This window comes from Pogona vitticeps, chromosome 1 (assembly GCF_051106095.1).
Source record: "Pogona vitticeps strain Pit_001003342236 chromosome 1, PviZW2.1, whole genome shotgun sequence".
NCBI lineage: Eukaryota > Metazoa > Chordata > Lepidosauria > Squamata > Agamidae > Pogona > Pogona vitticeps.
In genome coordinates, this window is record NC_135783.1 from 94,322,218 (window position 1) to 94,333,514 (window position 11,297).

At 43.2% G+C, this 11,297-nt stretch overlaps 1 long non-coding RNA gene across 1 annotated transcript in view; it reads right to left on the reverse strand.

The window, feature by feature from the left end:
* Positions 1 to 10,785, reverse strand: part of LOC144586550 (uncharacterized) — a 167,650-nt gene extending 156,865 nt beyond the window's left edge. The window contains exon 1 of the long non-coding RNA XR_013541429.1: positions 10,337 to 10,785. This is a non-coding gene — a long non-coding RNA (uncharacterized LOC144586550). The remainder of the gene's footprint in view (positions 1 to 10,336) is intronic.
* Positions 10,786 to 11,297: the final 512 nt, after the last annotated feature.

The following is an 11,297-nucleotide window of genomic DNA, read 5'->3' on the forward strand; positions in this document are numbered from 1 at the left end:
CCTAGCTGCGAGGCTGGGCTCAGGCCTCAGTTATTCCCTTCGTTATTAACCTGGAATAACTGATGGCCTCCGAATTTCCCCAGACCCCTTCCTTCTCTCTGTACCTTCCGGGGGTCCGGGAGCGTCCTCAGTGCATCTTTACTTCCCAGCACCGCGATTGCCTGCCCGGGTGTGCTGCTAGTCCAGATGCACCTGAATTTGTTGCCACTACCCAAGAAACCAATATCCAGTACCTTTGAATCCGCACTACCCGCCACTGCCATGGGAATAGGCCCATTATTTCCCATGCTCCCCCTCAAGTTGCTGCAGCTCAAAGAGCAGACCCCCCCCCCTTGACGTCCTCCAAAAAGATGTCCAGACCTTGCTCAGACAGGTGCACTCCATCTGGCCTAAACAATTCCGGCCTATCGAGCCATATTCTGTGGTGCCCGACCACTGTTCCCAGGCCGATGATGGACAATGTGGGAGCGCCCCTTTAAATGCCCTCTGACTAGCCCACGCCCCTTGGCCGTCATTGCATTTGGCCCTCCGACGTCACACATTAATCCAGGCAAGTTGGCAAAGCCCCGCCTGGATAATTTGATCCCTTCAGTCCCTCTATCAGCGTGACCATTGTATCTGTGGTACAGACTTGGGCCTACTGACCACCACCTCCATGCATACTTTTGTGGGACCCCATGCATACTTTTTGTGGGAAAGAATAGGAGGTGAAATTATGAGGTGTTTGGGGTAGAGGAGTCTTACCAATTTAAACATGAAGTAGAATTATTATTATTTTATCCTTCAAATGGTAACTCAGCTGTCTGGAGCAGCCATGCAGAGTCCTGAATCAAATACCCAATAGAAATGATGACATGGTGTCATGGAAAGGTTTCATACTGAAAAGCTAAGACTGTACTACTGCTGCCAGCATGTGAAAGCTCTTAGAATGTACCTAGTCCCACAAAGGCCAGCATATATATGACCCAGCCCCAGTCAGTGATGTGGGGCAAAATGGACAGCCAGTCTGATCAAGTATAAATCAACTGCCCTTTTCAAGGTGGGGGCCATTCACTAATGATATTCACTAATGGCCCAAAAGGTTTTCTCAGTTCTTGCCTGACCTTTGTCTACCTCTTCTGCTCCACACAGAACAATCTTGAAATGTGACACTGGTGACTAAAAAAACAACAATCCTGCTTGTAGTAGGGAACACACTTTAGCACATGAAGCAACCCCAGAAGAAGACAAGCCTATCCTTCCCTCACAGGCCATGCCAGTGTCCTGCCACAAATGTTCGTAATGCATGCCACAGCATTACTATATCGAGAGAATTAATGTAGCCACAGCAGCATTGTACTTAGACTGTTCAAGGCAAGAAATGCTGCTGCAAGTTAGTGCAATGAAAAATGCAGATGTATGCTGTTCTCAATAGAAGCAAGAAAAGTCCACATGGAGGAGGGTGATTGGTTGATGCTCAAGTATGAAGCAGAGGGTTATCTTGCCTTGCCAAGGAATGAGTAGCTGCACTCAGTAGCATGGCAGGTGGAAAAGAAAATAGTCTGTCCTCTAATGGAGAGCTATAATATTCTCCATGAACTGCAGGCCATGCTCTGTTGCAAAGAAGAGTACAGTGGTGCCTCACTTAACGATGCTAATTCATTCCCGCGAAATCGCTGTCGAGCGAAAACACCGTAAAGCGAAATTTAAAAGCCCATTGAAACAATGCGTTCCAGTGGGCTGGAAACTCACCATCCAGCGAAGATCCTCCATAGGGCGGACATTTTCAGTGGCTGTGTAGCAAGGAATCCGTCTCAGAAAACAGCGGGGCCCATTTTGTTTACCCGGCAGCCATTTTGAAACTGCCGGTGAGCTGTCCGAAAATCATCGTTTTGCGAAGAATCGGTTCCCGAAGCAGGGAACCGATCATCGCAAAGTGAAATTCCCCCATAGGAAACATTGTAAAGCGATCGCAAAAGCGAATGCAAAAAGTTCGTCATAATGCGGTTTTGTCGTTAAATGGAGTGATCGTAAAGTGAGGCACCACTGTACATGGAAAGTTCCCCAGGCATTTTCATTCTTCTTCTGAAAAGCAAAAACTACAGTGGACCCTTGACTTACAGAATTAATCCGTATTGGAACTGTGGCCGCAGGTCGAAAATTCCATAGGTTGAGGGTCCTTTTCCCATAGGAATGCATTAAAAACCATTTAATTCATTCCAGCCAAAGAAAAAAAATCTGGGGCTTCCAAAGCTGCACCCGCTGCCCTCTGCCTTCTGTCCCCACTGTCCTCTGCCTCCCATTCCAGAAGGGACAGGAGGCAGAGGGTACTGGGGACAGGAGGCAACATGCCAGTGGGTCCAACTTTCTAAGCCCTGAAGCTGACAGCTGGCGCAGAGCGGCTTTTGGCTTTCCGGCTTCCAAAGTTGCACGTAAGTCGAGACTCTACTGTATGCACAGTGGATGAGATCAATGAGAGACTGTTATCAAGGACTTTACAGTAGGTGATGCAAGAAGTAAATGTGGCGTTTACCCTGTGGCTCCTGTTTGTTTCACCAAACACAGAGCTCACTTGAGTATCCCAACACACCCTTTAACACGCTGCCACCAGTTGATCTCTTGACCAACCTATATTTCCTTTGAAAGACTGAGGTCCATTCACTACTGAACTTTTAAATAGAAATAGGTTTATTGATTACAAATTGTTTTAGGAACAGTTCTTAAGCACATTCTTGAGGTTACACAAAGCTTCAGTATTTTACTTTATCTTATTCTGTCTTAATTAATACAGGTCACACGTGGTGGCGCTGTGGGCTAAACCGCAGAAGCCTGTGCTGCAGGGTCAGAAGATCCGGCAGTCGTAAGATCGAATCCACGCAACGGAATGAGCACCCGTCGCTTGTCCCAGCTCCCGCCAACCTAGCGGTTCGAAAGCATGCAAATGCGAGTAGATAAATAGGGACCACCTCGGTGGGAAGGTAAACAGCATTCCGTGTCTAAATCACACTGGCCATGTGACCACGGAAAGATTGTCTTCGGACAAACGCTGGCTCTATGGCTTGAAGAGTGGGATGAGCGCCGCCCCCTAGAGTCAGACACGACTGGACAAAAATTGTCAAGGGGAACCTTTACCTTTACACTCTGACTAATCACTCCATAAACACTCTGTCTGCCTGAAACCCCCCCAAACTCTTTCTTCTTCTCTGTCTCTGACTGAACTCACTAGACTCTGACTCACCCCTCCCTTCTAGTTTCTCTGGCTCTGCCTCCCAACAGCTCTCATTGGTACATGCTAATAATCTTTTACCAGAGCAAAAGCAGAGTGATTGCTACAGTACACTACGCATATGGATTCTCAGCAAAAATCATTTACTTCTTAATTACTCCATATTATGCTCTACATCCAGTGCAGTACTCAACCTCTGTTTCCCTGCAGCCCTTTGTAGCATGAAATACCTGCTATAAAGGTATAAACCTCCCCAATATGTTTTTAATGCATGCCATGAGTAGCAGAAAGAAGAATTGTTGGTTTCTTACTGCTTCCACTGACAAAAGTATCCCCGTGGGTTTATATGTGTCACGGTTGGGTTGGGTTGGATTCTCTGTATCTTGGATCCCCTGTAATGGGAAGTATTATTCTAGTCAACATTCTCAAATCAAGGATTATGCTTCCTGGATGTCCTGGCAGCCATTTTCCTTTTCTCAAGAATACTTAACCAGCTTGTTTACCATTTTAACAGTTTGTTGCCATTACTGTTTACATGCCAGTTGCATAGGGATGTGCTAAGAATCTGAGGGGAAAATATTGTCCTTCGCAATTTTTTGAGCCTCATATGCTGCAATTTGCCATCAAGACTTCCTTCAGAAGCACTGAGATTTCCCAGCTTCTGAAGAACACAAGAATCTGATCTTGTCCTCCCCACTTTTTTCAGCACATGACATTACCCAATTCTGTACAGCTTAATGCATTTTCTGGCAAACCCTGTGCAGGCAAGATGCTATTGTGTGCAGTAATTGTATTAAATCTGTGCAATGTTATGTTTATTATGCTCTTTCCAGATGAATCCTGCACAGGAAAGATGCCATTCTGTGCAAAAGGCATTATAATCCTGCTCAAATTGCCTTTCTCCCCCCCGCCCCAGGAAAAAGGTGCCTATAAAACTTGTGAGAAATCCCACATGATTCTCTGGGTGGGGTTGGAGTGAGGTGAGAGTGGAATCTCATGCAGAGAAGTCTCAGTGCAAAGAGAAAAAGAGGATTTTCCTTTGTTTCCTGCCCATGGCGAGAGGCTGCCACATCCCTAATCTCTAGTACAGTGGTGTCTTGAGTTACGAACTTAATTGGTTCTGGAAGATGGTCATAACTCAAGCTGGTGATAACTCAAAGCACCATTTCCCATAGGAATACATTGAAATCTGGCCAGGAAAAAAAAAACCACAAAAAACACACCACAATGCAAGACCCATCAGAAACGCAATTAATCCATTCCAGTCAGTGAAAAAACACACTGGGGGGAAAAAAACACTGCAAGACCCATCACAGCACAGAAACATAACCCCCCCCAACCCAACCCCGCACGGCAAAACCATGTACTCACTCAGAACAGACATTTTAAGAAGTGGAAAGCAGTACCAGGCAGTCCGAAGCCTCCTCTGAACGTACACTTCAACCGTTGGGGCGAAAGAGCTACAGAGAAGCAGCCTCTTCTCTCACCAATGGTTAGCAGTTTAAATTCCCCACCTTCCCCCCCCAACTTTTTTCCAGTCACATCTCAAAATTCCAGTCGCAAGTGAAAGCAAAATTTTGCAGCCTGACCTGGTCGTAACTCGAATTGGTTGCAAGTCAAGACGTTCGTAAGTCGAGGCACCACTGTATAGTGTAATAATACTGCACTGTCATGAATGAAGACTGAAACGTATAGTCCTATGTTCAGGATTTGCCTCTGCCATGACTTTACTATGTCTCAATCTCAGTCTCCACATCTGCTGTATGGGGCAGATTATTAATCTACCAGGTTACAGGGTAATTGACTGGGATAACATATTACTGAATGCATTTAATTCTACATTTGCCGTTATTAAAATGCACAGGTGTCTGTCAGGGAGAAACTGCACGACCATGTACAATGCAGCTATGCATGATCGTCGTCTTCCTGTTCTTCCTCTCCTTCTCCTTCACCTCCTCTTCCTTTTCTTCCTCCACAGAGTAAGCATATGGAGCCCCAAACTGAACAAGGATCACTGACAGGGTGCAAAAGGCTTTAACATTTTCCTATCTAATTTCTCCTTCTCACAACCACCCCTTCACATGGAAATTAAGATATGCTAACGGAAGCGCTAACAGTTTTTTAACACACATGCGGTATACATTTTGAGTGGGGAGGAGGGGGTTAGCCCCCCCTATCTTTTAAGACCACTTGTCCCAGTCATGATAAGGAGCCAGACACAGTTACTCTTGAATAAGCAAAAAAAAAAAAAAAAGGGCGGGGGAGTAGCTAGAAGGCTGCATGGTATATATAGCATGCACTTCAACCCTTAGTTTTGGACCAAGAAGTGAGTTTGCTGGAGCTCTAATTGATGTTATGCACTGCCATCTGCTGTGTCTTCTGAACAACTGCAGCCTGAAATTCAGCCTATAGGATGCCTGCAGCTCCTGTTTTAAAATTATACTTGCAATACAATTATCCAAGTGTATTTACGTCATTCATTTTGACAAGGGGTTAATATTCCGTTGGGTGTAAGCCTGTGTGAATAGCCAAATAAGATGATGCAGATACAAAGGATTAAACTACATTATTTCCACCCAATGACACTAAACAGGTCATCTACATTTTTCTTATATGACTACTATCTTGCAAACAATGGATTTCTAGATACAGCCTTTTTAAATCAGTTTTGGGGAAAGTCTTGTTTAAAAAATAGCGTGGTTCTTAAATCATCTCCTCCTAACAACAAAATAGGCATCCTGGGACTGTTCTAAGCTTTGGGGAAATTCTATTACCTCATGCAATATGTTGTATTCTAAGATTTGTGGCATATTTTTTCCACACCTGGCCTGTTGCAACATTTCTTGTTCGTTTTCTGAGAATCAGATACAGGATAAAAGGAGGGTGAGGGCATTCCAAAGCAAGGAACCTAAAAGCCTTATTCATTCCATCCCTTTTCAAAAGCAAGGAGAGCAGTGCACAAGCTCACTCATGTCAGAGAGGATAGAGAGCAGGCCACTACCAACGGTGATCCAATGTGTCACATACAGCTAGCCAGGTGTCGTGGCCTGTCCAGTCTACATAAACTGTGTCCCAGTTTTCAGTCCTAGGCAAGCTGCAGAAGAAATAGGTATACTGAGTCCTTGGTGGTGTACTGTCCTATTCTGGCTGGTTTATTTTCAGCTTGATGGGTAAAAATCTGAGTGGGCCCGTTCTGGAGCAATGGTTTGCATGTTGGCCTCCATGCAAAGATGTTTCAGAGCTCAATATTCAGAGTTCTCGGGAATCATGGCCTCTTCGCAACATGTGTTGTTCCTGGCAAGAACTTTTAGTAAGCCTGATCCCTTTCAGGAACATCTTCTGCCAACTGAGGATGAGCAGAACAGCAAACCAAAAGCAAGTGCAAATAAGAGATCATTTTAAAAAAGGCAAATGCTGGCCAATTGGCCAGGAGGGAGTCAGTTTATACCAGGATAGGCAATTTCCTTTGGTGAGCTTCGGCTCACTGTCACCTTCGGCTATTCTGGCTAAGGCTGATGAGATTTACAGTCCAGCAACATGAAGATGGGATACCTATTGCCCATTGCTAGGTAAGGTTTTCTGGAAAACTTTGCAAATGAAATAAATTGTGGTGAAATATGATTTTTTTTCCCCTTAACAAACAGGTTTGAACTATTTAAAAAAAACAGCAGATACATTGTGGCATAAGCTTTCATAAAACAGAGCCCACTTCATCAGATGCAAATAAGGAATGGGGGAGAGAAGATGAGCCCGAGGAAATCCAGACCAGTGGCCTAATATCAATACTGAAGAAATTCCAGGGACAAATTAATTAGTGGTCAGCTCATGAGCATCTAGGAAAAAATGTATTAACTAGAGAGAGGCTAGAACTCTGGGCGAGAGTGCACATGTTTTACATGCAGAAGATCCCAGGTTCAGTCCTTGGTATCTGCAAGGTAAAGGAAACATCTACCTGGAACTCAAGAAAGCTGCTGCCAGTCAGTGTTGACAACAATAGGGTAGCAGGACCCATGGCCGGACTCAGTAGAAAGTAGTTTCTCTATGATTATTGGCAGCTATGGATGGAAAGAATCCTGATTACGTAAATCTTATTGGTTTAGACTGGCTCAACATGTTTCAAGCCTCATAAGATTCCTCTCCTCCAGCATGAGAGTTAAACAAGGAGTGCTCCCCATCCAGTTTTTTTTAACAATTTAAACAGGATGCCTCTGAGGCCCTCTACTTGAGTGTCCTTTTCCTTTACAGACAATAGTTGTGCAAGGATGACAAATGCAAGAATATATACATCTGTATTAAGAGACAATGTGGAAACTAAGTCTGCACCTGAACCTACCCAATTTCGTCCAATTTTGGAAACTAAGCTGGATCAAGTGTGGTCAGTACTTGGATGGGGAACTGCTAGGGAATATTAGAGATTCCTAGGCAGCTGAGACTTAAGAGTGCCAAAAAGCTAATGCCTTTCATCTTTTCCTGTAGGGTTCTACAAGTTGTTTTCATTCTAAACTGTATGTTTGATTGTGTGGTTATTTGTGCACAATATGTTGCAACAGTGGTGATTTTGTAACATTATAAAAAGCATTGAGGAAATTGTATCCCATACCCTATCCCAAGTTATTAAAAATAAATATATAATTTTTTTAAAAAAGCATCAAGGAAAGAAGACTGGGAAATAAATAATAGCCTGGGAAACTGTAGTATTTGGAAATACTATTTATTAAACGCTAGTTGTATCGCACATGAAGTCCCAGAATCCATTTTATGAGTTTGTGCTGAACTTCATAAAGACAATAGGTCTACAAATCAACAGTGCCTCTAATTGGAAATAAAAGCATTGCACCTCTTCCCTATGAGTTCTTTTCATGTGTGTTGTTGGTAGAAACCTGGGAGCAGCAAAATGTAGCACTATGGTTTGTGATCCTGAACAAGCCATACAGAGGGATAACTAGGGCAGCTTCCCCCAGCGCCCCACAAAGCAAAGGGTCTCTGCCTCAGTCCCTGCATGTACCACTGGCCCCTACCCTGCTCCTATCACATTGTTCATCAGGATTCTTGATATTTTATTCAACATTTTCATTAAAAAGGAAGCCATATCCTAGAGTATAAGATGACACTGAATATTAACATACAGTTCTAATATAATAGGACTGCTCCATGGCCAAGATGAAGCAAACATTTTACACACTTATTGTGTACACACTTCTTTACATGTAAGAAAAGACAGAAATAATATTTCTCAGGCAGGCATGTGAGTGTCCCAGGTCAAGTAGTCCCTATCACAGAGAAAGAAGGAACAGGAAAGGCATTAAGGAAGGATTCGGGGACCAAGCAGGTTGCTTGTTCTTGTCAAGTTCGGGGGCAAGAGTTCAGAATGTGAACGGGTGAAAGCCAGCACAGGTTTCCTGGCAAGGTGCCACTGTCTGTGTTTGTCTTGTGTGAACACCCATATGGGGATGCAGTTGTGGGTGGCTGCTGAGTATTATAAATCATTGCAGGACAGACAAAGCACATGCTGCCCTCTTTTAAAAAACGTGTTAAAACTATGACTAGAGCAGAACATTTTCTCTCTTTTGACTTTTAACTCTAAAATAATGGGGACTGTCATACTTCTAACATCTTTCAGAGAGCAGCCTGAGTATGCAAGCAAGATGGAAGCAGCAGGAACTGCTCTGACCACTCTGCCACTGGAGCAAGCTACGTATGTGTTAAAGGCAAAGGATGAAAGAAAGAGAGAGAGACATCAACACCACAGCAGGAGCAGATGACTGTTTTTAATATTTTTTTAAAAAAACACACTTTCCAAAAGCCTGTTCAAAAAAAGCTTTAAAAATATTTGAAGTGGAGAGCCAAGCACTTCTTCAACCTCTGAAACAATTCAACTGCCCATCCAATAAACTACTGTACTCAAAGGGCTATCTCAATTTACCATCTGATTCTCAGAGGCCATTTTTCTTCAGTCTTACTCTTACTGTATACTTGTAGATGTATACCAATTTAGAATGCAACAAACATTCTCTCTCCATCTTTGAGACTTGTACTTATGGTTTGATTATTTTCATCAGGTACACTTCTGGGTATATTTCAGCCCTAATAGCTCACAATAGGATCCAGTTCATGCTTTGGATGTACCATGAGACAACAAGACTCACTGGAAAACTCAATAATGCAGGGGAATGTGAAAGACAGCAGGAAAACAGGAAGGCCTAGCATGAGAGAATTAAAAGTACAGCTTTGAATTTGCGAGTGCTGATCAGGGCTGTTAATGACAGGACCTTTTGGATGTTACTAATTCACAGAGTTGACGTAAGTCAGAAGCAAATGGATGACACCTAACAGCAACAAAACCAAGCATATTACTGCTGAGAGGAGACATAAAGCAGCAATGACATAATGGGGGTTCAGGAGCAAGAATGGGAACCTGGAGGTTGCATCTCTCTCTTTATCTCTCATGTTTCTTTGGGGTGGTACATATGGAAAGATGACAACACTATATGCCTTTGTGTGTGCTACGTTCCATCAAGTGGTAACCAACTTACAGTGACTCTAATAGGGTTTCCAAGATAAGCGAAATATATAAAGAGTGGTTTTACCAGTTACATAGACAAACATACAGAGAGAGAAAGAGAGAGAGAAAGTTCCCATGTCGATGTGGGGGTTGTAACCCAGATCTTCCAAGTCCTACTATTTCACTCTTATTCATATTGGATAATAATCAAATCAGCTCAGCTGAACAATGAATTATTTGCCATTCCACCGGACAAAGTTTGCACAGTTCCCAAGGATTCCTCTCATAAAGAGTCCAAACCAATAGGGTTAGGGTTAACCAGAAATCAAAGTCTTCCTCTGCTTTTTTAAACAACTAACCTTTAATCTATACATATCAGTTCTCAAGGGAAATGATCCATACTTTAAGCACTTTCTGGGCATAGGAAATGAAGGATTTATCCATGGTCCCAACAAATGTTATAAGGTTTTTGTTTTTGTTTTAAATGTGGCACTGTGGGAAACAAAAAAACATTGTATGCAAGCGTGTGAGCATGTGGGTGTGTGAATGAATTCTTCCAGCATGTTTTTTGGCTCTCTATAAGACCCAGGGGGGAAACAGCCCATGTTATGACATCAGGTGGTGATTACCAAGTATGGTTGCTCTCCACGACGGACCTTCATCAGGTTTCTCTTCAGCATGAATGTGTGTATGTGTCTTATTTCTGCACACTCCTTGCACTTCCCTGATCTCAGAAGACATGCTGAGCCAGTCTCTGTACAAAGACAAACAACAACAACAAAATAATCAGGCTTTGGTAAGTCTCCAAGGTAGAGTATCTGGGTTGCTTGGAAAGAAGCCTAATTCTTCTCCTGGCCCAGCCTCAATTCCAACTTGACTCTTTGTTCCAGACTTTTTGCAAACATATTTGCAACTCATTTAGTTGTGTCACAGCTTGATTATTTCTAACATCCTAATTACCTGGGCATAGAACCATGAGCTGCCTTCCCATATTCTTTAGACATTGATGCTTGCCAATGGCAATTTAGAGTGGGTTCAGAAGGAGCTCAAGGAAATAGATTTCATTATATCCACAGTACAAAAGCCACAAAATCAACATGAGAGCCTTCCCCCCCCCGGACTTTGGACCTCCCAATTGGGCTGTGGTTGCAGTCTGTTCCAAGACCTATAGAATGGAACTGTATGAATGGGGCCAGATGTGTGGGAAAATATAAGATAATGGAATACCAGAAGACAACCAATATTATCTGCTCATGTTGGTGACATCCCTTTCTTGTTCATGGTATGAGTGAGGCTAATGAGACAAAGAGATAGCTGCAACATTTGGAAACTTCTTGGATACTGTAGATTTCCATCCTCACCCTTCTGTGGTGGATTAAATCCCAGCAGTGGCAAAATACATGCTTCTCATTGTTCAATATGTTCAGTCTAGGTAAAAGCCTGCATATCAGTAGCAGAGCCACCATTCTGAATGCAAAAAGTTCCAGTTCAGCCCCAGGCACGTACAGTTTATGGCATCAGGTAGCATGTGATGGGAAAGAATTGTGTCTTCATGAGAGTCTAAGGAGCTGCTGTCACTTGGAGGTAGAT